The 22,662-nt window shown below is 40.7% G+C and overlaps 1 protein-coding gene across 1 annotated transcript in view; it reads left to right on the forward strand.

The window, feature by feature from the left end:
* GALNTL6 (polypeptide N-acetylgalactosaminyltransferase like 6) overlaps window positions 1-22,662 on the forward strand; it is a 3,047,192-nt gene that overhangs the window by 462,741 nt on the left and 2,561,789 nt on the right. The gene's annotated exons all lie outside the window — the stretch shown is intronic.

The raw sequence follows: 22,662 nt of genomic DNA on the forward strand, positions 1-22,662 counted from the left end.
GGGATGAGTGGAAAACAGCCTTTAATACCCCTCTTGGCCACTTTGAGTACCTGGTAATGCCCTTCGGACTCAGTAACGCACCTGCCGTGTTCCAGCACTTTGTAAATGACATTTTCAGGGACATTTGTGGGGTGTATGTCGTCGTGTATTTAGATGACATTTTAATTTATTCTGCTGACCCTGTGACACATGCTCAGCACGTTCGCTCTGTACTGCAGAGACTGCGAGAACACTCCCTGTTTGCTAAACTGGAGAAATGTGTTTTTTTTTTTTGCGGAGGAGGTACAATTTTTAGGATATGTGGTTTCAAGCACAGGCTTCCGTATGGATCCTGCCAAGATCCAACCTATTAAAACTTGGGTGCAACCCAAGTTGCTAAAAGCGCTGCAGCGATTTTTAGGGTTTGCAAATTATTACCGAAAATTCATCAGGGGTTTCTCCGAAATTGCTAAACCACTCACGGATTTGACCCGAAAAGGGGCAGACGTGACCAGTTGGAACCCTGAGGCAATTCAGGCTTTTGCTATGTTAAAAGAGTGCTTTGTAGCCAACCCAGTTTTGGTTCAGCCTGATTTGGACCGCCCGTTTATTGTAGAGGTGGACGCCTCTGAGGTCGGAGTGGGAGCAGTGCTGTCGCAAGGCACTGCATCACTCACTCAGCTTCGCCCATGTGCCTTTTTCTCCCGCAAATTCTCTGCCACTGAGAAGAATTACGATATAGGTAATCGGGAGTTATTGGCGATCAAATGGGCCTTCGAGGAATGGCGCCACTTCCTCGAAGGCGCCAAACATAAGATCACTGTGATTACAGATCACAAGAATCTGACTTACCTGGAGTCAGCAAAAAGATTAAATCCTAGACAAGCGAGGTGGGCCTTGTTCTTCTCTAGGTTTGATTTCTTAATAACCTTTCGTCCTGGTACCAAAAATGTGAGGGCTGATGCTCTCTCTCGAAGTTTCTGCCCCTCACAGGCTGAGGACTCGGAGCCAGTTCCAATACTGGCCAAAGGTATTGTTGTGTCGGCTGTGTCTCTGGACCTTCTGGAGGAGATCCGTAGGTCCCCAGAACCAGCCCCTGACTCGACGCCCCCCCCAGAAATTGTTTGTTCCAGCGCCGTTTCGCCTACAAGTTCTGAAGGAGTCGCACGACTCCGTCCTGGCAGGCCATCCTGGGGTCAATAATACCGCCAGACTTGTGACTAGGAGTTTTTGGTAGCCAACGGTAGTTAAGGACTGCAAGGATTATGTACTAGCTTGTGAAATCTGTGCTCGCGCCAAGTCCCCTCACAATCGCCCTGCCGGCTGGCTCCAGTCCTTGCCCGCTCCAGAGAGTCCATGGACCCACATCTCCATGGACTTCATTACTGACCTACCACCCTCAGAGGGGAAGACATGTATCTGGATGGTGGTGGACAGGTTCAGTAAGCAATGTCATTTTGTTCCCCTCTCTGGATTACCTAATTCAGAAACTCTGAGTAAGTTGTTTATTGTTCATGTAATAAGGCTGCATGGCGCTCCAGAGAATATCGTGTCCGACCGAGGTACCCAGTTTGTTTCCAAATTCTGGAGAGCATTCTGCAAACGTATTGGTATTGAATTATCCTTCTCCTCCGCTTACCACCCTGAGACCAATGGTCAAACGGAGCGTACCAACCAGGCTCTAGAGCAATATCTTCGCTGCTATGTCTCGGAACATCAGTCTGATTGGACGGAACATCTCCCATTAGCTGAGTTCGCTCTAAATAACCAGTACCAGGAATCTATCAAAACCACCCGGCTCTTCTGCAATCATGGTTTGCACCCACGTTTTGGTTCATTTTCGGCCAAGATGTCGGAGCTTCCGGGAGTAGAGAATTCCATACGTCACTTAAGGACAATCTGGTCGGAGGTGAACACAAACTTGAAAGGGTCCCAGGTCAGGCAGGCTTCGGCCGCAAATAAACGAAGGTCCACGGGGCCGCACCTAGGAGTTGGGGACAAAGTTTGGCTGTCTACCAGAAACATTAAGCTTAAGGTGCCATCTGCCAAACTGGGGCCCAGGTTTATTGGTCCCTACGAGATATTAGAAGTAATTAACCCGGTAGCCTTTCGTTTAAGGCTCCCTCAGTCTTTTAAAATTCCTAATGTTTTCCACAAATCCCTTCTCAAGGTGTACCGCTCCCCAATTCATCCCGTCCAGTCCCCTCCTCCTCCAGTTTTGGTCAAGGGTGCCTTGGAGTACGAAGTCCAGGGCATCCTTGATTCCCATTTAGTGAGAAAGTCTGTGCAATATTTAGTTCATTGGAAAGGCTATGGCCCAGAGGAGAGGTCCTGGGTCCCCGCTAGTGACATTCATGCCAAGGGGTTGATTAGAAGGTTTCACCTCCTTCACCCTGATAAACCGGGTTTTGAGGGTCCGGAGGCCCCTCTTGGAGGGGGGGTACTGTCACGTTTCTGCCAGACTTAGGGCCTGCTGTTCCGGTCGCGGCCTCTAGGAGGCGCCGGACTGCCACTTTATCGTCAGACTCAGGGACGGCTGTTCCTGCCTCGGCCACTGGACAGGGCCGTGGTTCTGTCACGTCAGGCTCAGAGCCTACTGTCCCGGCTTTAGCCTCTAGGAGGCGCCGGTCTGTCACGTCGCCGTTAAATTCTGGGTCTGCTGCTCCTGTCGCGGTCACTAGGAGGCGCCATGGCTCGCCCGGGAGTTATGGTGCTGACAGAGTAAGGGCACCTGCGCAGGCATCTGGTGGACGCAGGCTCCACCCCTCTGTCAGTCATCAAGAGGTTACTGCATCTCCATCTGGCCTGGTCCTGGGGGCGGTACTGATGACATCATCAGTCCAGGAACCTATGAGGGGTGACCTGATCCCTGAAATACCTTGGGACTGGTCTTGCAAGCCGCCGGATATATTCTTGGTTCCCCTGTGTGTTACTGTGTGAATTGCTTTCTGACTGACTGACTTTGGCCTGGACTTCTGACTCTCCTTCTGCCTAACGATTCTGTACCTCTGCGACTCTCCTGGTTTATGACTCTCGGCCTGAATCTGACTCTGCTTCTGCCTAACGATTCTGTACCTCTGCTACTCTCCTGGTTTATGACTCTCGGCCTGAATCTGACTCTGCTTCTGTCTACCGTTTTTGTACCATTGCTGCCCGACTGGTTTAGACTCGCATATCTCCACGTTTGTGTCCTGTATTGGAACACCTTTCTGGCGACCGTCCTGCTCTGGTCACTGCTCCTATTCAGACAGCACCTCCTGGGCTCTGCTATAAATCCAGATCCCTGTATAGGGGTAAAGGGTATCAGTGTTTCTCAGGGTGTTGCCTGGCTGCAGCCCAGACCCGCAGGCGGACGTCACACAGATATGTTGTACCAAATGACAATCTCAGCTACACTACATGTCACACACTGCGCTCAGTTACACATATTCTGTTTTCACAGAGTATGTCTTCCATCACAGAAAGGTATGGCTTTTCAATTCCTGTAAGCGCTCATAAATTGGCCAGTTTGCCAGCTAAATACTGTACCTTCATTTTAGAAGTGTATTCTATACAGCAGTAATACAGTCCAAATTTCTTGTATTCAACGTTTGCATGCATCTTAAGGTTCACTGAGAGCTGCTGTATGCTTCTGTGTAAATATGTATAAAAGCTTTTTAAAAATAGAGTGGGCCATTTATAAGGATACACCTAAATAAAATGGGAATGGTTGGTGATATCAACTTCCTGTTTGTGCCACATTAGTATATGGGAGAGGGAAACTTTTCAAGATGGTCTAAGGGGTTCAGATTCCTTGTAGGAATGCTTGGACCTGACACCCATAATGTGGTGGTGCACCATCATGTTGGAAAAACTCAGGGAACGTGCCATCTTCAGTGCATAAAGAGGGAAACACATCATCATGTAGCAATTTCAGATATCCAGTGGCATTGAGGCTTCCATTGATGAAGAATGGCCCCACTATCTTTGTACCCATATACCACACCATACCATCAATTATGGGTGTCAGGTCCGAGCATTCCTACATGAACAATTTCCAGGAAAGTGAATTGGTCATTGTTGGCCAGTTGAATAGCCACCAAGGTCTCCCAATCTGACCCCCTTAGACTTTTATCTTTGGGATCATCTGAAGGCAATTGTCTATGCTGTGAAGATACGAGACGTGAAGCATCTGAAACAACAGATACTGGAAGCCTGTGCTAGCATTTCTTCTGCAGTGTTGCTATCATTGTGTCAAGAGTGGGAGAAGAGGGTGGAATTGACAATCCAACACAATGGGCAGCACTTTGAACACATTTTATAATTGGTCATAAACTTGTAAATAACTCATGAAAGAATAAAGTTGCGTTAAAACCAAGCACACCATTGTTTTTCGTGTGAAATTCTCAATAAGTTTGATGTCACATGACTCTCTTCCCATTGAAAAAATAAATTTGGATCCAAAATGGCCAACTTAAAAATGGCCGCCATGGTCACCACCCATCTTGAAAAGTTTCCCCTCCCATATACTAGTGTGCCACAAACAGGAAATTGATATCATCAACCATTCCCATTTTATTTTGGTGTATCCATATAAACGGTCCACCTTGTATATAAAATTTATGTGATCCTCATATGAGAGAATGAGTACAGTTATGTTAAAAAATTTACATATCCTGGCATATTTTTTGTTTTCTTGGCCTTTTTTCAGAGAATATGAATAATGTCAAACCTTTTTCTCCACCCATGATTAGTGGTTGGGTGAAGCCATTTATTGTCAATCTACTGTGTTTTCTCTTGTTAAATCATAATGACAATCCAAAACATCCAAATGACCCTGATCAAAAGTTCACATACCCCATTTCTTAATATCGTGTATTGCCACCTCTAACATCAATGATGGCTTGAATTCTTTTGGGCTAGTTGTGGATGAGGTTCTTTATTTTCTCAGATGATAAAGCTGCCCACTCTTCTTGGCAAAAGCCTCTAGTTCCTGGGCTGTCTAGCATGAACTGTGCACTTGAGATCCCCCAGAATGTCTCAATAATATTGAGGTCAGGAGACTGAGATGGCCACACCAGAATCTTCCCTTTGTTCTGCTGTAGCCAATGACAGTTCGACTTGAACTTGTGTTTTGGTTTGTTGTCATGTTGGAACATCTAAGTGCATCCCATGCTCAGCTTCCAGACTGAGGATTACAAATTTGCTTCAAGTATTTGCTCATAACATGCTGCATTCATCTTTCCTTCAACTTTGACCAAGTTTCCTGTGCCTTGTAGCTCATATATCCCCAAAACATCAGTGATCCAACTCCGTGCTTTACTGTAGGAATGGTGTTCCTTTCATCATAGGCCTTGTTGACCTTTGTCAAAATATAACGCTTATGGTTGTGGTCAAGAAGATCAATTTTGGTCTCATCACTCCAAATTATCTTATCCCAGAAGTTTTGAGGCTTGTCTCTGTGCTGTTTTGCGTTTTGTAGGTGAGATACTTTGTGGCATTTGTGCAGTAATGGCTTTCTTCTGGTGACTCAACCATACAGCCCATTTTTCTTCAAGTGCCTCTTTTTCATCTTGAAACCACCACACTGCTAGTTTTCAGAGAGTCCAGTATTTCAGCTGATGTTATTTGTGGGTTTTTCTTTGCATCCCGAACAATTTTCCTGGCAGTTGTGGACAAAATTTTTGTTGGTCTACCTTACTGTGGTTTTGTTTTTACCGAGCCCCTGATTTTCCATTTGTTAATCACAGTTTGAACGCTGCTGCCTGGCATTATCAATTCCTTGGATATCTTTTTGTAACTCTTTCCTGTTTTATACAGTTCAACTACCTTTTCCCATAGATCCGTTGACAATATTTTTGCTTTCCCCATGACTCACAATCCAGAAACTTCAGTGGCTGGAGGAAAGATGCAAGAATCTGTCTGGATCCCAGAAACTCATTCAGCTTTTATGTACACACACTGATTAGAAGCAAGCAGTTCACAGGTGAGGATGTTACCTTTAGTATCCATTCAAACCCATTTGTGTCAAGTTCTGTGCATGTTGTCAGGCCAAAATCACCAGGGTATGTGAACTTTTGATCAGGGTCATTTGGATATTTTGGGTTGTCATTATGATTTAAAAGATAAAAAAACAGTAATTTGACAATAAATGGCTTCACCCAACCACTAACCATGAGTGGAGAAAAAGTTTTGGTGTTATCATTCGTATTCTCTGAAAAAAGGCCAAGAAAACAAAAACTCTGCCAGGGTATGTAAACTTTTGAGCTCAACTGAACATTGCATGTTGTGTGTATACATATATACACTCACTGGCCACTTTATTAGGTACACCTGTCCAACTGTGTGTTAAGACTTAATTTCTAATCAGCCAATCACATGGCGGCAACTCAGTGCATTTAGGCATGTAGACATGGTCAAGACAATCTCCTGCAGTTCAAACCGAGCATCAGTATGGGGAAGAAAGGTGATTTGAGTGCCTTTGAACGTGGCATGATTGTTGGTGCCAGAAGGGCTGGTCTGAGTATTTCAGAAACTGCTGATCTACTGGGATTTTCACGCACAACCATCTCTAGGGTTTACAGAGAATGGTCCGAAAAAGAAAAAAAATCCAGTGAGCGGCAGTTCTGTGGCCGGAAATGCCTTGTTGATGCCAGAGGTCAGAGGAGAATGGGCATACTGGTTCGAGCTGATAGAAAGGCAACAGTGACTCAAATTGCCACCCGTTACAACCAAGGTAGGCAGAAGAGCATCTCTGAACGCACAGTGCGTCGAACTTTGAGGCAGATGGGCTACAGCAGCAGAAGACCACACTGGGTACCACTCCTCTCAGCTAAGAACAGGAAACTGAGGCTACAATTTGCACAAGCTCATCGAAATTGGACAGTAGAAGATTGGAAAAACGTTGCCTGGTCTGATGAGTCTCGATTTCTGCTGCGACATTCGGATGGTAGGGTCAGAATTTGGCGTAAACAACATGAAAGCATGGATCCATCCAGCCTTGTATCAACGGTTCAGGCTGGTGGTGGTGGTGTCATGGTGTGGGGAATTTTTTCTTGGCACTCTTTGGGCCCCTTGGTACCAATTGAGCATCGTTGCAACGCCACAGCCTACCTGAGTATTGTTGCTGACCATGTCCATCCCTTTATGACCACAATGTACCCAACATCTGATGGCTACTTTCAGCAGGATAATGCGCCATGTCATAAAGCTCGAATCATCTCAGATTGGTTTCTTGAACATGACAATGAGTTCACTGTACTCAAATGGCCTCCTCAGTCACCAGATCTCAATCCAATAGAGCATCTTTGGGATGTGGTGGAACGGGAGATTCGCATCAGGGATGTGCAGCCGACAAATCTGCGCCAACTGTGTGATGCCATCATGTCAATATGGTCCAAAATCTCTGAGGAATGCTTCCAGCACCTTGTTGAATCTCTGCCACGAAGAATTGAGGCAGTTCTGAAGGCAAAAGGGGGTCCAACCCGTTACTAGCATGGTGTACCTAATAAAGTGGCCAGTGAGTGTATATATATATATATATATATATATATACAGTATATATATATTTATATATGTGAATATATCTCACTTTATGTATACAGTATATGCTGCTTTCATTTTTTATATATATCTACAGTATATATCTGTATATTCAGTTATATGTTCATCATATGAGGACATATAAATATTAGCTCATTTTGCAAAGCATTAAACATTTTGGCTTAGTAGCCTTTTGCATCTTACAATGAAGTCTAATAAACATTATATTTTCCCGAAATGAAATTGAACCGTCATTTGAGAACATTTATTTTGTTATTTATTGCGATACTCGAAACTGAAAATCCCTTACCTGCCATTGTCTTTCCCTGGTGATAGAGACAAATATTTAGCACAAGTGTTTATCTTAATTAAATCATTATTCCTAAAGCTATGTATTGATCTGTGACTTAAATAAATAAGGGAACTAACACAAGTGAGGTCTAAATGCAAATAAATTGATAGCTTATTCCTCTTCAAAGTCATTACTATCCAGCTTTTTCAAAACTGAAAAGGCAATAGTCAAATGCCCTTTAGAAGCTACTACATGTTCAAAACAATTTTTATATACAGCAGTTCCTGGCCATTAGATTATGCTTTGCTGGTTCATGCCATGATCCAGGAGATCAATTCGAGAAGCTGAATGGCCTACATTAAATTTTAATATTTTCCCACATCAAACAAGAAGATCATGTCCTTATTAGAACACTCACATTCTTTGCGTAAGTGAAATACATGACATTTTTCTTCTCTCTTGTTTTAATAAAACATCCAAGGTCCTTCACAAATGAGAACAGTAACCTTTGACTTGGAAGAAGCCCTAGGTTTAAGACTGGAAGCTGTACTTGAAGCTTTTGAAAGACAGTGCTCGCCTTCCCTTTCACAATGACATCAAATGCAGAAAAAAGGCTTTGAACTGAAGAATAGGAATCAGGATACTGCTAAGTCAAGGTTTAGTTCAATGGCAAGGCAACATTCTTTTACACTAAAAAGTAAAAGGAAATTTTAACATTTAGAGTATTGTCTCACAGGATAAACCATCAGTTACTTGTTGATTCATGTAAGATATCTTATCATAGAAATAGTGTTATTCTGCATACATTTCTGATATGATCCCTGAATCTCAGTTCCTCTAGAAGAAATTATTCTAAGATGACAACCTTAGGATGTCCACTACTCGTCTGCTGCTCTCTCACTTTCTCTGGATCTATGTGATTCATCCAAATGCGAGGAAAGTAAAGCCAGTGCTGATTAGCCTCAGGGATCACATGATGTAGAAATGTTACATGATTCCCTGGAGCCAGTGCTGACACTGCTGAAATGGTACCAGAAGTGGTTATACAGCAAGTGTAATTTTACAGGGGGGAAACAAACATATTGAGAAGGGGTTTCTGAGTAGTGGACAACCCCTTTCATCTTTACAGAACATATATACAGTATGTAGACTTTTATAGTACGTACATTTTAATCTTTGCTGTCATGAATGTACTTATCAACTTTAAATAACTAGAGCCAAGCAGTAAGTCATTGGACTCATTGTCAGTTCAAAATGTTTCATTCTGCTGGAGCTTTAGGTTCAATGACTCTGTCTCTGACTCTGGGGGCACTTGCGGATTGGATAGTACATTGGCGGACACTAGTCTGAAAAGAACATTGGTTGAGATCACACTGTGTGAAGCATTTCCTTCTCTTACTACTAGATTTGTTATTCATTTGAAATATACAGGGTGGGCCATTTACATGGATACACCTGTGTGGGCCATTTATAAAGTTGGATCCAAAATGGCCAACTTCAAAATGGCAACTATGGTCACCACCCATCTTGAAAAGTTTTCCCCCTCCCTTATACTAATGTGCCACAAACAGGAAGTTGATATCACCAACCATTCCCATTTTATTTTGGTGCATCCATATAAATGGCCCACCCGGTAGAGATATTTTAGCTTCCTCCAGATCTGACATTGGTTGTGCAGAAAGGCTGCTATATATGGGCAGAGCAATTGGAAAATCAACCATTCTTAAACCAGTTAGCTCCTGATTTATGAAGAGGCATAAGCATCTTCATGAATCAGGAGAGACAGAGGTATGCACCTCTGTGTGATCCTTGCCTCACCTCAAATCCAACACTAATCCTTGATCTATTAAGATTTGTGGTGTAGTGAATGCTGCTGCTCATCATGAATTTCATGAGCAGCAGCTGCCATACCCCTGTGCTGACGCAACACCGCAAAATTTTCCAGAGCTGGGCAAAAATTGTGTGATAATGCCAAAAGCTGCAAAATTTTGGCTCGGCTGCGTGTTGTGCCACAATTATGTGACTTTTCAAGCCTTTTACACTGTAATACTGGTTTAAGATCTTTGGTAAATCTTGTCCTTAATTTTGTTTTATTAATATGCCACCTCATTCATACAATGTCCTTTTTAGGCCATCACCAGATATCAAAGTCAAACAGCAGATTAATGTCAGTTTGAGGCTAAATACCCTGTCTGACAACTTACTTTCATATCTGACTTTGACAACCGACTTTGATTTCTGACTTTTGATTGCAGACTCTGATTACCGCAGCGTGAAAGTGTCTAAGGCAGGGTTCCCCAACTCCAATCCTCAAGGCCAACCAACAGATCATGTTTTCAGGATTTCCTTTGTATTTCACAGGTGAAGCAATTATCACGTGAGCAATACTAAGGAAATCCTGAAAACATGATCTGTTGGTGGGCCTTGAGGACTGGAGTTGGGGAACCCTGGTCTAAAGTGTACATTTTCAGGATTTGTATTTTAGTCCAAGAATGCAATTTGCATACTCATTGTCTTGTGCTGACTAGCTTGTCATTGTTTTCTTTCAATAGAACATTTATATCACTCAAGTTGGAAATAATGGGAAATCCTGACAGTTTGCATATTACGCACCATAATCATTTGGCAATCTGTAGTAATGTAGAGGGGCTACAGAAAGTTGTGATGAGCCAAAAAAAACCTTCAATTATGAGACCAGCTGGGCATTAGATGGCTGCCTCTATGTTTGTACTGACAAGAAACAAGGTAAAATAGAAAGACATCTCTTCTACATAGATCAGAAATATTTGAGAGGAAACTTGTGCATGCTGTGCTTTTGTTAACGATCATTCTATATGAAATCTCACCAATTTTCATGGTTCACCCCTTACAATAGAGTGAAGTCTGCTGCAGGTACACAGAAGAATCATTAACAAAATAAAACACATGCACATTTGGTTATGGACTTGTTGTACATCTGTATCAAAACCTGAGGTGGTTAAAGTCTGCGATGTGTGGGCTCCTGCTTCTATTTGAAAAGTTTTCTTTTTCTTTCAAATAACTGCCATTTTATATCCATCATGATATACTGTTGACTTGCAAATGCTTACTGTTATCCTTTTCTGTACAGAATTTACAAAGGAACAGTACTTCATCCCATTCTTCAAAACTGTTTTGATTTTTGCCATTTACAGTCTTTCCCTCTGTCCATTTAGCATGAGAGAACAACAAATGAAAACCGAGTTCATGGTTGTATCTCCTTCTTTATGTCTTCAGCCTTAGATTTGTGGACATAAAAGATAGCATAATGCTTCATACTAAAAGGTTCTTCTTGCACATTAGAAAATACAAGTTGCCTTTATGAGAATTTTTTTTCCCCACTGCTCATAATTCCGTCTTTGAATCAAGCCATTCAGCAAGTTATTATATCCAAGCTAAACATCTATGAAATACTCTCTACATATAAATTATTAGTTTGAAAAGAAGAAAATTAAGGTTTCATCCAGCTTGAACAGAATCTCATTTCCTTGAAATACAGAATAAGCAATATTTCAAGGAAATTAAATTCTTCCCTGCACAGAAGTCTGGAAAGTAGAAACATCAGCGCTTGACCAAAGATAGCCTTTAAGAAAATCCTGGGATCAAGTACAGATGTGATAGCTGTTGATGACTTGTATTGCTAGAGCAATCTTGGAAATTAGACATATTCCCAACTGCTAGCCTGCAATGATACATAGCATTGCAATGCGGTTTTCTTGTATTTGAATATCTCAATGATATATCAAGTGTTTCATTCCACTCTACTGATGTTTCTGAAGTTTCTTCATGCAGGGAAGAAAAAATATATAGATTTACCTTATTTTGCCCTTGGAGCCACACAGTAAATTTCTATTGTGTTTGTTCATGCAATATTGGTTGTAGATATATGGCTTCTAGAAAATGGCCCGATTATTCTCCACTGGTATCACAGATCATCTGTGAAAGATTTACCATATATTTTATCTGCTTTAAAATTCTGCAGGAAGAAATTGCTTGTCACGGCACTCACAAGGCGCTCACTCTGAACTTCTAGGGCTATAGTCTGTAATGCATACAAAATGTCAGTGCTCTTGCAGCACCTGTACCATTATTTTGCTTGAAATGTAGTCTTTCTAGAATGGTACTGCATATTTGAGAGAATTAACGTATATGTTCCTGATTAGCTGACATACATCATCCCAGAGAAGTTAGTCCAAATACAGAATTTATGAAGTTAAGTGATATAGGACACCATCAATTACAAAAAAACAGAAAAGAATCTGGGGTATTATGCACTTTCAACATAACATTCATATTTTATACTGTATGTGTATTTAAGCCACAAACCATATTGGTTGGTTAGTATTAAAAACTACCACAAAGTGCATATACCCTTAAAGTAAATTCAACCCATGTCACATAGTAGTTACCTGATGATATATAATCATGGGCAGAATGAGTAAGCGCCTGGTTGCACAATTGCAGCCACGTATGCCAGAGGATTTCAAAGAAAATACAGTTTAAAAAGTCAAACAGGAACCTCAAGGAGAAATTCAACAAGACTGACGCCAACCCTGGCCACACCAGTTTAGTTGATTGACAGGTCTCTCTCATGGGTGTAAAAAGGGAGAGACCTGAGTATCATCTGGAGCGGAGCAAGAAGAAGCTGGCAGGGGGTGACATAGTAACATAGTAACATAGTTTTGAAGACTGAATGAAGACCTTATGTCCATCTAGTTCAGCCTATTTTTAGTGCAGCTGGTCAGCATTGTTGATCCTGGGGAAGGCAAAAAACCCACAGAGTAGAAGCCAATTTTCTCCATAGGGAAAAAAATTCCTTCCCCTAAGCTGGGTCAACCATCTACCTATAATATTCTGTTATTCGTAACCTTCTATACGGTTACTCACAAGAAAAGCATCCATTCCTTTCTTAAATTCATTCAGTGAGTTGGCCATCACCACTTCCTCAGGAAGAGAATTCCAGAGCCTCACTGCTCTTACCATGAAGAACCCTCTTCTATGCTGGTGCAGAAATTGTCTTTCCCCAAACGAAGAGAATGCCCCCTTGTTCTTGTCACAGTCCTTGGCACAAACAGTTAATTGGAGAGATCTCTGTATTGGCCTCTGATATACTTGTACATATATATTAAGTCTCCCCTAAGTCTTCTCTTTTCTAGAGTAAATAGACCTAATTTTGATAACCTATCTGGGTATTGTAGTGAACCAACTCCATTTATCATTTTAGTAGCCCACCTTTGAACCCTTTCAAGTTCAGTAATGTCTTTCTTGAGCACCAGGGTCCAAAATTGCACACAATACTCCAAGTGTGGTCTGACGAGTGATTTGTACAGAGGGAGAATTATGTTTTCATCTCGTGTCCCCAGACCTCTTCTAATGCATCCCATGACCCTATTTGCTTTGGTGGCAGCTGCCTGACACTGGGCACTCCAATTTAGCTTCTTATTGACTAAGATGCCTAAGTCTTTTTCCATGTCTGATTTCCTCAGCAGTTTCCCTTTTAGTAAGTAATTGTAGCATCTGTTTCTCCTTCCCATGTGCATAACCTCACACTTATCTGTGTTAAACCTCATTTGTTATTTTTCAGCCCAATTCTCCAATTTACTCAAATCTGTCTGTAGTTGCAAACTGTCCTCCTTTGTGTTAACTACCTTACATAGTTTTGTATCATCTGCAAATACTGATATTTTACTGTGTAAGCCATCCACTAGATCATTAATAAATATATTAAATAGTAGGGGGCCCAATACAGAACCCTGTGGTACCCCACTAGTAACCCTGGCCCAATCTGAGTATGCACCACTAATAACCACTATTTGTTTTCTATCACTAAGCCAGCTACCTACCCATCTACACACATTTTCCCCTAGCCCAAGCTTTCTCATCTTACTTACCAATCTTTTATGTGGGACAGTGTCAAATGCTTTAGAGAAGCCGAGATAAATGACATCAAATGATTCTCATTGGTCCATTTGAGAGCTTACATCCTCATAGAAGCTGATCAGGTTAGTTTGACTGGAGCGATCCTTCATAAATCCATGTTGATATGGAGTTAAACATATATTAACATTGAGATATTCCATTATGGTATCCCTTAGAAACCCTTCAAAAATATTACCCACAACAGATGTTAAGCTTACCGGCCTATAGTTTCCAGGTTCCCTTTTACACCCCTTTTTGAATATTGGTACCACTTTTGGTGCCAGACTAGTCCCTTTTTTCACTATAGTCCTTTAAACTCTGTTTTTTCTGAAAGGCTAGAGTGTTACCAAGAAAAACATATCTGGCTGCAATCAGGCAGCCAGACTCTAATTCATACTGCCCCTGGTTTGTGAAGAATTAAAGCACTACTCTAGGTTTTTTTTTCACCATTGGAGTGGTATCACTATTATGACAAAAACGAACATCAGCTCTCCAGTGTAGGAGATATATTAAAGCAGGGCATAGTGCATGAAGGGATCAAGCTAGCACCTGAGCTGAAACCATGGAAGAAATAGTGGAAAAATCCAGAAACCACAAAGAATATTGTTTACATATAAAACACTACATTTGGATATAGCTAAAAACTAACGAAAAAATTAAGATAGAAGAAAATAATATGGTGGACATTAGGTCTAATCGTTTCGAGCTTTAAAGGCTTTTAATCTTGTCCAAAGATGTGAAAGAAATGTGGATATACAGTTGTGGCCAAAAGTATTGACACCCCTGCAATTCTGTCAGATAATACTCAGTTTCTTCCTGAAAATGATTGCAAACACAAATTCTTTGGTATTATTATCTTCATTTAATTTGTCTTAAATGAAAAAACACAAAAAGAATTGTCCTTAAGCCAAATTGGATATAATTCCACACCAAACATAAAAAGAGGGTGAACAAAAGTATTGGCACTGTTAGAAAAATCATGTGATGCTTCTCTAATTTGTGTGATTAACAGCACCTGTAACTTACCTGTGGCACCTAACAGGTGTTGGCAATAGCTAAATCACACTTGCAGCCAGTTGACATGGATTAAAGTTGACTGAGCCTCTGTCCTGTGTCCTTGTGTGTACTACATTGAGCATGGAGAAAAGAAAGAAGACCAAAGAACTGTCTGAGGACTTGAGAAACCAAATTGTGAGGAAGCATGAGCAATCTCGAGGCTACAAGTCCATCTCCAAAGACCTGAATGTTCCTGTGTCTACCGTGCGCAGTGTCATCAAGAAGTTTAAAGCCCATGGCACTGTGGCTAACCTCCCTAGATGTGGACGGAAAAGAAAAATTGACAAGAGATTTCAACTCAAGATTGTGCGGATGTTGGATAAAGAACCACGACTAACATCCAGTCAAGTTCAAGCTGCCCTGCAGTCCGAGGGTACAACATTGTCAACCCGTACTATCCGTCGGCGTCTGAATGAAAACGGACTGTAAGGTAGGAGACCCAGGAAGACCCCACTTCTTACCTCGAGACATAAAAAAAGCCAGGCTGGAGTTTGCCAAAACTTACCTGAAAAAGCCTAAAACGTTTTGGAAGAATGTTCTCTGGTCGGATGAGACAAAAGTAGAGCCTTTTGGGCAAAGGCATCAACATAGAGTTTACAGGAGAAAAAAAGAGGCATTCAAAGAAAAAAACACGGTCCCTACAGTCAAACATGGCGGAGGTTCCCTGATGTTTTGGGGTTGCTTTGCTGCCTCTGGCACTGGACTGCTTGACCGTGTGCATGGCATTATGAAGTCTGAAGACTATTAACAAATTTTGCAGCATAATGTAGGGCCCAGTGTGAGAAAGCTGGGTCTCCCTCAGAGGTCATGGGTCTTCCAGCAGGACAATGACCCAAAACACACTTCAAAAAGCACTAGAAAATGGATGGAGAGAAAGCACTGGAGACTTCTAAGGTGGCCAGCAATGAGTCCAGACCTGAATCCCATAGAACACCTGTGGAGAGATCTAAAAATGGCAGTTTGGAGAAGGCACCCTTCAAATATCAGGGACCTGGAGCAGTTTGCCAAAGAAGAATGGTCTAAAATTCCAGCAGAGCATTGTAAGAAACTCATTGATGGTTACTGGAAGCGGTTGGTCGCAGTTATTTTGGCTAAAGGTTGTGCAACCAAGTATTAGGCTGAGGGTGCCAATACTTTTGTCTGGCCCATTTTTGGAGTTTTTTGTGAAATGATCAATGTTTTGCTTTTTGCTTCATTCTCTTTTGTGTTTTTTCATTTAAGACAAATTAAATGAAGATAATACCAAAGAATTTGTGTTTGCAATCATTTTCAGGAAGAAACTGAGTATTATCTGACAGAATTGCAGGGGTGTCAATACTTTTGGCCACAACTGTATATAGTAACTGCCCAAAAGTGCATGCACAGAAATTCAATATTGCCTCAAAGTTTAACCCTGTAGAGAAAAAATGGGTTTGCATATATGACAGCATGGAGAAAAACCATGCCAAAGTCTGTGAATAATGGCATTAAAATGTATATACAAATGCAACCCATTACAATTATTCAAATTCCATATGATACAAATTAAGAATCAAGAAGAATATTATATCTCAATCCCTAGTATCTATAAAAATGTTTGACACAAAATATATGAATGTATTTATTAATTCAGAGGCATACGTATAATATGCAAATCACATATGCTGTTATTTTATAATGAAATAAATACATACATTTACATTTTATTACTTTATCATTATAATTTAAACAGAATAAATGCACAGTAACCCTGTGCAAACATATATGCAAAAAAAGTTAATATATATAAATTCATTAACGTGCACAGAATGCAAAAAAAAAACAACAACACATTTTTCAATAAAAAAACATGAGATCATTTTTCAAATTGAAACCGTTGGGACTCCTGGTGATCAAATATAAAATTCAGAAAGCCTCTTGTTTGCGAAGGAAGTAAGCCCAATTTTCTCCCATGATAGGACAATTCACCCTTTCCATGACTATAGCTGATAAAGCTATAAGATATAGTGCAAAGGTGCTTATTATCATGTGTATTATTGACTTATGAAATATACATTTAAATAATAGCTTTACTTTAAGTCAAAATAGCAGCATGGAATTATAATTCTCCATAATAGACCTTAGAATGATATACCAATAGTCTCAACCTATGTATGTGACATGGACAATACACTATGTAAGGTCGATGAGTAGTGCAATCATATAATCCCTTTAAAAACACGAAACTTTAATAAATTGAGGTAAAAAACACCCCCCTAGTGCAATAACACAATTACAAACTCTATACAATAATAACGTAGGATAGCCCTACACTAGCCTGCTATCCCTTCCTGACAGTGGAGGTTGGCACCCTAAAAGATACGATTATTTGGCGCCCCCACTCCGCGGCGGCTGTCCCAGACTCGCCCTAAATGACCCTTATAAACTACAGGTGGGAAAATAATAAGCAAATAAAAGAGATGAAAGATAGTGCTTAATATAATACACAGGCTATTAGTGTACAATATATAAAAGACAGGCTATTACATGTAAACAGAGAAACCTCTTGTATAACCAATAGATAGCAGCAAGTCTTGTCTTTTTGGGTATTAATAGACCACAGAAAATACAGATTCCATAAGCTACTAGTAGATAGTGGCAATCTTGTCTTTTTGGGTATTAATAGACTACAGAAAACTTAGATTCCAAATGCATTATCAGATAGAGCCAAAGCAATCTTTCTGCAGTAAATCAGACTGTCAAGGCTGGAAGCTAAGTTTGGGTTAACCCCCAGCTGTTTCTTTGATTTTTTTCTGGCAATTGATATCATCCATTGCCTTCTATGGGAACCAATGTGGATATAATTCTGATGTTCCTTTATTGAACCATGCTATTTTTTTACCTCTTGTTTGTGTTTGTCTGATTTACTGCAGAAAGATTGTTTTGGCTTTATTTGATAATGCATTTGGAATCTAAGTTTTCTGTAGTCTATTAATACCCAAAAAGACAAGATTGCCACTATCTACTAGTAGCTTATGGAAATTATATTTTCTGTGGTCTATTAATACCCAAAAAGACAAGACTTGCTGCTAACAATTGGTTATACAAGAGGTTTCTCTGTTTACATGCAATAGCCTGTCTTTTATATATTGTACACTAATAGCCTGTGTATTATATTAAGCACTATCTTTCATCTCTTTTATTTGCTTACTGTTTTCCCACCTGTAGTTTATAAGGGTCATTTAGGGCGAGTCTGGGGCAGCCGCCGCGGAGTGGCGGCGCCAAATAATCGTATCTTTTAGGGTGCCAACCTCCACTGTCAGGAAGGGATAGCAAGGCTAGTGTAGGGCTAGCGTAGGTTATTATTGTATAGAGTTTGATAATTCTGTTATTGCACTAGGGGGGGTGTTTTTTTACCTCAATTTATTAAAGTTTCATGTTTTTAAAGGGATTATATGATTGCACTTTTGATATTTCTTCCCTGGTCCTGTGGACATTTTTTTGAGTAAGGTCGATGAGTAGCACAGGAGTCTTTGTGACATTTTGTTAGGGCTATTGTAACCTTATTATTTGCTATATTATAAAGACTATACGGAAGAAACAATGACCTTCTGTGAATGAGGAAATATACAGTATGCAGGTGGTGAGTGACCTAAGGCTTTTATCCTAGCGCACGTATAAAAAGCCTCATACCTTATAAATGAAGGGAATTAAACCAAAAGTTTTCCAATCGCATTTTGAGTTGATGTTGTTTTGTTCTGTACGTACATGACGGTGTATAAACAATGCAACCCCATGATGGGTTTCTATGATTGAATGGTATTTAAGTCATGTCGGGCTGTCAGGTCAGACGGCATAGTTTCATTGTTGCTTGTCTGGGTGTACACTCTCCATATTTTTCTAGACACATTTTAATAGACAAATAATGTGAACATGTCTGTGGGTCAGATCACATGGGGTTATATGAGATATTCGGTGCTGCGTGTGTAGATGCTATGCATTTACTGCACTAGGGCAACAGCTAAAACACCTTAAAATTGTATTTAAAATATTAAAACGCACTGAAAAATGTACAGGTGAGCCATTCCCTGTAAATCAGCATAATGGCTAATTTCTTTCATTGAAACATGGAACATTTCTTTCATATTTCATGAGTTCTATTTACCTAGCTGCAAAATGCCAAATGTGCCAGCCAAGAGTGCTTTAATATTCATAGCTCTGAGATGTCTTTGACAGTTGTCAAAGAGAGAAATAGTTTCATCAGGAAAAAGAAATCTGACTTACGATTTCTAGCACATTCCTACTCACATACAATCTATTAGGATTGAATATAAAAATATACATTTTAATACTATGAGCATTATGATTGATTGATGTAATTTTCTTGGCCTGCCAGTACACATTTCCTAGTCAAGTAATGTTCTCAGCATAATGTCTGCATTATAGCGGTAATAATTCTCTTTCAGGCAAAAGCCATAAACATGTGCACATGCAAATGCTCATAGATATTACAACCCAAATATTATATCCAATTTGTTATGCGTTCGTAAAAATTTTCGCCGCCATCTAATTCACAATGTAAAATAGTTGAACAGCTATAATATAAAGTTTACTACTATTTAACATTTAATTATAAAAATAGAGATAAATACTGAAAAGGGCTCTTGAGTATTTTCTAAGTCTTTATTTATGTGTGGGTCTTTTTAGATTGTATTCATGTCAAGGTGGAGAAGTCGTCTAGCACCCTCTCTGAAGATTTGTGTGCCAAGAATTGTTACATTTGTGATGTACAGTATGTGTGTTTCAACAAGTTTTCTCTTGTGCATAGAAGATAGTTAACAATTTTACACAAATCTATTCATGTTTGGTATCTGCGTTGTCGTACTGACTTGGAGAATCATATTTCCAGGTCAGTTTTACAGTATAGTGAACATGGTAAATAAAAAACCCAATAAGCTATTGTGGAATAGCACTTTTGTTTTGCAATTTTTACATACTTGGAATTTTTTTCACACTTCACATGATAAAAATGATCAAAAATATAATTTGTCCTACAAAAACAAGCCCTTATGGAGCAATATGAATGGGAAAATGAAAAAAAATATGGCTTTTGAAGAAAGAAAGGAAGGAAAAATGAAAACGAAAAAAAAATGAAGTTGGCTTCTGTAGGAAGGAGTTAAAGAGAGGTGGTGTGTAAAGATGGAGAATTCATCCTATACTCTCTCTGAAGATTTGTTTGCCAAGGATTGTTGCATTTGTGATGTAAATGTGTTTAAATGGAATCTGTCACCTATTTTTTGGCATATAAGATGTGGCCACCACCATCAGGGGCTTATCTACAGCATTCTGTAATGCTGTAGATAAGCCCCCAATGTAACCTGAAAGAGGAGAAAAACGAGTTATGTTATACTCACCCAGGGCCGGTCCGGGTCCAGTCCGGGTCCGAAGGGTGTCGTGGTCAGGTCTGGTACCTCCCATCTTCTAGCCATGATGTCCTCTTCTTTGTTTCCCATCGTGGCTCCGGCGCAGGCGTACTGTGGCCCAGCACCTGCCCACTGCAGTACTCTGCTCTGCCCTCAACAGGGCAGAGCAGTACACCTGCGCCGGAGCCTTGACGGGAAGCAAAAAAAGAGGACATCATCGCTATTCAAAAAAAGGGTTATATTTGATGGTAAAGGCAACATTTTGAGAGTGTGATTAAATACAAAGACATAAAGATAGCACGTTTGAGACCATAGAGAACTGTTACCAACTGTTTGTTATATGGCCAGAATTGAAAGATTGAGTGAACATTAAAAAAGGTGTCTGTCACCCTCAGTAATTATGGTCAGATGCCAGTTAGAGCTGTGGGAAGACAGTACCAAGGCAGCTTAAAAAGGCATGGGCAACAGGGCAGGTGTGAACACGAGGTACTTCTGCAGTGGTAGAAAGTGATGGCGAGAGCAGGAGAGGTGGGAAAGTGACTCAGACATTTGTGAAATAATCCAGTAACAATGAAATGATATAATTTGTAGTTATAAGCAAAGATCCTTTGTTTGATACAGAGCTTACATAGAATAACTACTGTGCCTGCTTTCAGTTGTTGCAGTTCTGTTTGAAGAATTCCAGTAAAAATGCCAATACTTTCATACATCAAACTTTGATCTCCTTGGATCGACGTATGTTGTCATAGTCATGGTCATCTATCATCATGTGGCCTGAATGGAGTCAATCTTTTAACACCTACAACACCTGTTCATATTTGGGGACATTTTCACTAGTGTTAGCAGTAGTAGCATAACACATGGATCCAAGTGACCCTTACAATCACACTTCTATTTGTGCCACATTATTTGTTCATTTTTCAAAAAAATATAAAAATGTTGAAAAACTACAAAAAAAGAGAACATTTTAACACATCTTAAAGAGATTCTACACATTGGGGCAGAAAAATGACTATACACTGATTTGCCTTATGCTGCCTCCTCCACAGAGACTGTCATTTCAGTCCTACTTCTACTAAGATGACATTCACTGTTATGAATGAGTCACCGTAGGAGGCAAAAACAGAAATGCTAGCTAAGTCCAGAAAACCAGAGAAGTTGGCAGCTATCGGATTGCAGACCCCTGAACCTATCAACAACAACTAGCAGTAGCCGTGGGGAGTTCCGATGGTGCCCTAGACCCCTCGATCACAGCCAGAGAGCTAAATAGCCTAAAGACAGAAAGGGAAAGCTAAACTGCCGAAGAGCAGACCCCAAAGCAATAGGCAGCCCCCAACATATAATGATGGTGAAGCAAGAAGAAAAAGCACTAACACAGATAGAAAGATAGACTGAGCAAATGATGGGGCCAAAGCTAACTAGATAGGACAGGATAGGAAAGCTGCTGTCTGCAATCCACGAAAAACCCTATCAAAATAAGAGCCAACAGACTGACAAGGAAAAAGGCCCTGAAGGCGCTAGGCTTCAAAAAGACTATGTCAGTGCTCAGGTATTTTCTGAAGACAGAGCAAAAAGGCAAAAAGGAATTCAGCTCACCCCATCAGGGAATGGCAGAATCCAGAAAATCAAGGCAAACTAAAACCAAAACACAAATGCAAAAAGGCAAAGCAGAAAACTTAGCTTTTGAGGAGCAGGAATCAGACTGGTCTCCTAGAATTCCACAGAGAAAACACCAGCGAGGCAGAAGGGTGTCGGCTGCCTTATATCCAGTCAGAGATCCCTGTCGCCCAGTCATCCTCTCCCAGCTCAGGTGCTTGGTAATCAGCCTCACTACCTTCCTTCACCAGAAGAGGGAGTTCATCAGACCTCAATGGTGAAGGGGAAAATGAACTCATAACAGTACCTCCCCCTTGAGGAGGGGTCACTGAACTCTCATCCACGCCCCCAGGGCGATCAGGGTGAGCCCGATGAAAGGCACGCACCAATCTTTTGGCATGAATATCAGAGGCAGAGACCCAGGAATTATCCTCCTGACCATAACCCTTCCACTTAACCAAATACTGGAGTCTCCGTCTAGCCAGACGGGAATCCAGTATCTTCTCTACCTCATATTCCATGTTACCTTCAACCAATACAGGGTCCGGAGGTGCCACCCCAGGAACTACTGGTTCAACAAACCTCTTCAACAAGGACTTATGAAACACATTATGGATTTTAAATGTGACAGGAAGAGCCAACCGAAAAGAGACCGGATTAATGATCTCCAAAATCTTGTAAGGCTCAATAAATCTAGGCTTAAACTTAGGAGAAGCTACCTTCATAGCGATATTTTTTGATGATAACCAAACCATATCACCCACCTTAAACTGGGGACCAACGGTCCTATGTCGGTTGGAAAACCGCTGGGCCTTTTCCTGGGAGAGAGATAACTTATCCACCACTTGGTCCCAGATCTGGTGCATTCTCTCCACCACAGTGTCAACACCTGGGCAGGCA

The sequence above is a fragment of the Dendrobates tinctorius genome, unplaced genomic scaffold, assembly GCF_039654945.1.
Source record: "Dendrobates tinctorius isolate UK_male_01 unplaced genomic scaffold, ASM3965494v1 ptg000008l, whole genome shotgun sequence".
Classification (NCBI taxonomy): domain Eukaryota; kingdom Metazoa; phylum Chordata; class Amphibia; order Anura; family Dendrobatidae; genus Dendrobates; species Dendrobates tinctorius.